Raw genomic sequence first — 6,000 nt, forward strand, 5'->3', positions numbered from 1 at the left:
GAAGGCGGATCCGGAAACTCTCACTGAATTACTTCCACGTGTTTGCGGGCAATGTGGGGAGAAGGTGAGAAGCACATACTGCTGACCCTGACAGAGGCCACATCTGCTAGGAGGGCCTCATGCTGGCACAGTCACTCCTGCATGCTCACACAGACCTCCATCCCGCGAGCCCTTCCAGCATCGGGCCCCCCGAGCGAAAGCCACCAAGGCCCAAACCGAGCAAGCCTCGGACTCCAAGGTTAGCATCTCGGGTGAGAGGCGGCCTCCTGGGTCACGTGGAAACTCTTCAGGAAAAGATCAGAGTGCTCCTACTTCTGCAGTTCTAGAAATATCCTTAAAGGCATGAACACACGCCAAGTGCCTGGAGAGGACAGACACGGTAAGAGGAACCCTGGACTGGGATCAGGTGTCATCACCCAAACTCTGCCGCACCAGGCACTTTTCTGCTGCGTATCTGAAAGGAAAAGAACGTAGTTGCTCAAAAGGAAACCAGGTAGAGATCTCAGATTTCCTGCTTCGGGTGCCTGGCCTGGGGTGCGCCAGGGCCCTGAGGCCCTGCTCACCGCTTCTTGCCTCTCACCACGGTCACTGCTGCCACTGAGCCCCCCGCACGGCTACTGTAGGGTCCAGCCTCCCGACCAGATTGACCCATTTAAACATAGATCAGGTGGCTCACTTCACATTTTGAAAACGTGTCAATCCACTGCCACAGCCTCTGAGGTTCCATCTGGACTGATCGTGCCTACTTCACTAGCTCCGTGGGGTCCTGCTGGACGCTCACCCTCCCACCCCACCCACAACAACTCATTCCCCTTGAGGGCTTGGAGTTGCTGTTCTGTCCGCCTGGGACGCTCTTCCTCCAGGCCTTCCTGGGGCCAGTCTTCGACTTTATTCTGATTGGAGCCCAAATATCCTCTCCCCAGAACACGCTTCCCGATGAACCTGTGCGTACCTCCCACCTGCGTACTCATCACGTATTTCCGTGGCTGCCGTGACAAAGAACCACAGGCTTAAAACAACACACAAATCTTCCCATACAATTCTAGAGGTCGGACGTCCAAAATCAGTTTCACTGGGCAGAAATCAAAGTGTCAGCAGGGCCACATTGTAGCTAGCATCTTGCTTCAGTGGCCACACCGCCTTCAGCCTCTTCTGTGGTCAAATATCTCGCTGTCCTCCCTCTTGGCAGGACACTTCTGATTACACTCAGGGGCCGCCTCAGTAACCCAGGATAGTCGTACTTACGGGCAAATACAAATTAAAACTGAAAGTTTTCATTCTTCCAGATGCAAAAAGGGAGAGACTTTCCCCCACAACCACCACCCTTTCCTTAGAAAACTTGTCATTGTGAATTTTTCTCTGACTCTTGGAGATGTAGATCTAAATCAGCCTCTTGCCAGCTTTCCAACCCAGGACTGTCTCTCTCAAGGACCTGGGAGCCATCTGTTTGAAATGTAAATATCAAGGGAGATAGGGCTCTGTCTCCCAGTACCCATGGGAGGGTGGGAGCCTAATCTGGCTCTAAGCTGCCGAACTACCTCCTGTCAAAGATATGAGGAGGCGGGGAGAGGTTTGGTTTTTTTTTTTTATGAACTCTGTGTGACAAATGATCAAGTCCTCTGACCGGAGGCCTAGCTCTGATTTATCTTGAGAACACGTGTGTGCTGGGGTTGCATCTGCTGGGCTGTATAACCGGTGAGGTTTCTTTCTGCTTCTTGCAACCTCTTAGCGGAGAACAGTGAGGCTTGAAAGTGAAGGTAGGAGTGGGTGGTGGCCTTGGTGTTCTTCATAGCACTTATCACCTACTTGAAATTAGTGAGGTATTTCTTCCTTTAGATGGCTTTTGTCTAGTTACCCACCACAACATAAGTCACACAAAGGCAGGGCTTTGGCCCGTCTTTTTAACCACCAAGTAACCGTAATCGGCTCAAAGCATGCCGTCAGGCCCACGGTAGGTAGGTAGGTAGGTAGTAAGTGTCTGTGGACCAAAGGAATGAGGAAATGTTAAGAGGTTGACCCCTCGATAAACTGCCAGCTCTCTTCCCTCGGCTACTGCTTCTTAAGCAGGTGTTAGGGGTCTGGCAGAACTCTCAGTGAGAGAAAATACCAGTTTTTCTTATAGAAAAATTCGAATCAGTATGTGAATGAGGTAACTCATTCAAGGAACTTGGAAGAAAACTTGAGTCGATAACTCTCCCACTTGAACATATTCTTTTACATGGAACATTATTCCAGAATAGCTGGAATCCGAGAACCTGTAGGGAACCTCCGGCTCCAGGGGGGGCCAATGGGACCAGAGTCACACCCTCCACTCGCCGGCAGCCACGCTGACCACTGGCTGGCGATTCGGTCCTAGGACCAGACGCTGGAGGAATCACCTTGGTGTCTCGGCCTGAAGAGAAAGCATCGGACTTTCCCTAGAAATCTATACTTCTACCCTTTTGAGGTCAGATCTCATCTACTAGTACGGTGCTGTCTTTTTCTACTGCAGACTGGCTTCAGATTATATCTTCTTCAGCTTAATTCAAAAGACGGATTTAGAAACCAGTGTGTCTCCGTTCTTGGTTTAAAATCTACCAACTCGATTTAGAAACACGAGGACATTCAAAACAGAATCCCTGCAAAGTTTTTTGCAATTTAGCAGAAGCAGGTGTGTTTTCAAGTGTTTTGTTTCCTGCGAGTGGCGTGTGCTGTTGTTTACGAGAGCCATCTGTCCGTGTTCGCCAGCAACAAAAATACCGCCTCTCACCTTGGCTCATTTCTGTCCAGACTCCTCTCGAATTAAACCACTTGGAGACCTGGAGGGATTAGGCACCTGGCTTCAACTCAGCGCCTTCTGATCGGCAGCAAGACCAACCCTAGGTCACAGTTAAGTCCGGTGTCCTCGGAGCTGGCCAGTGAAGTCCAGTGTTCTCAGAACTGGCTTGCTTTCGCTGTCTTAAAAGCATTCCAAGAGGGTTTTCTTCAAACAGGGTTTAAGGTTTATTTCGTGAATTTTATTAGAAACTACAACAACATAGCATGTTTACCTACTACGTAGTAACAGCCTATTAAATTACTACATTCAACAAATGACATGCTAAATAATATTAGTTTTAAAAAGAACAACATGAAAACTATTTCATTTCATAGCATCTCAACTGTGCTCAGCGCCTCCTACTGGCTGAGTTAGTGCCTGTGCTGGCTTATGGTCCCTAACAAAATTGCATCTGGTGTATTGAACAAATTGGCATGATTTATGGGTCAGACGGAGTTAAGAGAAGTTCTTAGGGTTAAACTAAGAACCAAAAAGTGATCACGGGCGACCTCAGTGTGTAAGAAAAGGAACTCCCCAGCCGGATCCGAGGAGCGTGCTGTCTAAAAGGACAGAGCTCGGGCTCACCACCTCCACCTAGTGGTCGATCCTTGAGTGAGGTTTAGGGAGCTCGTCCTGGGATCCGCCTGCCTGACACTCAGCTTGGTATTTGAAAGCGACTTTTAAAAATGCACGTAATCCTTTTACTACTCTGCCGAATTTCCTCCAAAGAGCAATTACAAGTTTTAAAGTGTTAATGGCATGTTATGTCAACATCAGGCGGCATCCACGGATGAAAATCCAAATCCAAGTTCCAGCTCTTGCCACATTAAAGCATTAAAAATGGCATCCTGATCGCTTATCTTTTTTTTTTTTTTTGGAAGATAGAGTGATGGGATTTATATATTTGTCTCAAAAGGCAATTTCTTTCTAGAATAAAGCGTTAGCCATCTAACCTTATTGCTCTTGCTCACAAGTCACTAGGGGTGTGTCATGAATAAAAAAAAAAAAAACTGCTTTCAAATAATCAGGTTGAGTGCATAGAATTCTGGAGTCTTGGGGAGAGGATTTCCTCTGTGTGGGGGGTGGGGTGGGGTGGGGGGGGGAGTGTATGGTGAGTGGAGCAGAGTTCCTTTGGGGGGGTCAGGGGTGACCTGTAGGAGCAAGAGACTCAAACCCCCCTGACCACCGAGGAGGCTCTGAACTGGAAGGCACCAGGCGCATGGGAGACAGGAACGAGGCTGGGGACATCAGAGGAACACCCCCAGGCCTCCGTCGCTGCCGGTGACCAAAGGCAGGTGAGGGCAAAGGCTCGGGTGCAGGCAGGAGAGTAAAGTCAAGTCCAGACAGGAGAGTAAAGTCAAGGTCCACACGTAATGGTCGCTCTCAGACTCCTGACTACCCCGCCCCTCCCCGCCTTGGCACTGTTCACAGGCAAAACCTCGGAGGACTCTTCTTTGAAAAAAATTGTTTCACTATTAAGAAAAGACCTATGGACAATATCGATATTTGGGATCCTTCAAACAAACAAAAAAATCAGGCTTACTATCTGATGGACCCACATTGCAGCCCAGCAGTGGACAAAGCCCCAAACCTCCCACGAAACTTTCAATGGGCATTTGAGGAATGCAAGACCAACTCCACAAACCGAAATAAGAAGAATGGAACTTTTTAAAAAGAGATCCCATATTTATTTACAGGAAGGTCTTGTTAAAAAGGAAAGAGCTTTTTCAAAATTACACACACGCACACACACGCACACACACACACATCCACTTTCCTCAGCTCAAGTCCCGCCTTGTCCCTGAAGTCTCCTCTGGTCACCCATCCCCAGGACGTCCCCCAACACGGGGCCCTGGGCTGGGAAATGCCTTCCAGATGCATGTGTGTTGTCTCTGACCCCACCTAAAGCTCCTGGAGAACAAAGGTGCCGTCTCTCACCTTTGCTTCGTGATGGCTGATAAGCTGCAGATGGGAGCTGGTAGGGTTCCGGGCACCAGATTTATCTAACTGCACGGAGCCAAGGCTCTCTCTGCAGCTCACAGAGCTCGTTGCAAAGGCAGCTCTCAGCTCCGTGCGGAGGATCCGGAAGGGGTGACTAGGGAAGGGAAGAAAACTTGTGCCAAAGGCCGGGCGTCAACGTAAGAAACGTCCAAACCTGCAGGGAACTTTTACGAGTTTATCTGAGCCAAACTGACGATTGCCGGGAAGCAAAATCTCAGTGGGCTGAGCAAATGCTTGGGAGACGGGCGGTTTTGCAGCTCAGTTTGCACATCGGGATCAGAGGAGGGAGGAGAGGTAAGGAGCGGCACACGGGATCCATTGGTGGTAGATTCAGGAGGCGGAGAAGGCAAAGGGGGGACCCCTGGGGTTGGACGAAAAGGAAAAGGGAGAGGCGCACACTTCCCCATGGCGGGTACGGGACGGTCCGTACGTCGCGTCCGCGGCACAGAGAGATGGCGTGCGGCAAACAGGATGACGGTGACGGCTCCATGGTCTGCTCTGGCGCCGTGGTGTGCCTGAGGGGCCTGGAAAAGGTCCGTCTGACATCCCGGGGTCTGTGATCCTAGATGCAGAAAGACAGTAGGCTCAGTTAAGGGAAGGACGGACCTTCGTCAAGGAAGCTATAGTTCTAGGCGATAGCCGTGACTACCTGCCACGGCCGCTTCTAGTGAGGAACTTGCATGTTTAGACCACCGCGTGTGGCTCCTTTCAGTCTCTGACTCCTCACTGGCCTTACGAGTGTCACCACACCGTTCTGCCGTGCCCGAAGGCTCCCGACAACGCCACGTGAGACTTGGAGTCTATTGCCACCAAGAATGGGACATGCAGGATTGAGACTGGACATGTGTGCCGGCGATGGAGGTTGTGGGAACCCAGTGTTGTCTCAAAAAATGACTCCTTCCTTCTCAGAGTGGCTCTGGATGCCGGGGAGGGACCAAACGACTCTTCCAGGTCGCCTCTGGTTTGAGGGTGTCTGTATTTCTGGGAGGAATTTCCTGAAATGGGTGTCTCAGGACACTGGGGACTGGTGACCCAGGAGGGGCCTAAGAAAAGGGTAGCCCTGGCTGGAGGCAGGGTGCGGGGCAGGACAGTGCCATTTCCCAGAAGTCGGCTAAGATCTCTGGGTGCTTGGGGAGGGGCGGGGAAGGCGGGGGGAGGGTGGCCTCGCTTCACTTTTCCATGCCGCCTGGGCCAGCCCGCTG

Source organism: Pteropus medius, unplaced genomic scaffold (assembly GCF_902729225.1).
Source record: "Pteropus medius unplaced genomic scaffold, Ma_sr-lr_union100, whole genome shotgun sequence".
In the NCBI taxonomy this organism is placed as follows: domain Eukaryota; kingdom Metazoa; phylum Chordata; class Mammalia; order Chiroptera; family Pteropodidae; genus Pteropus; species Pteropus medius.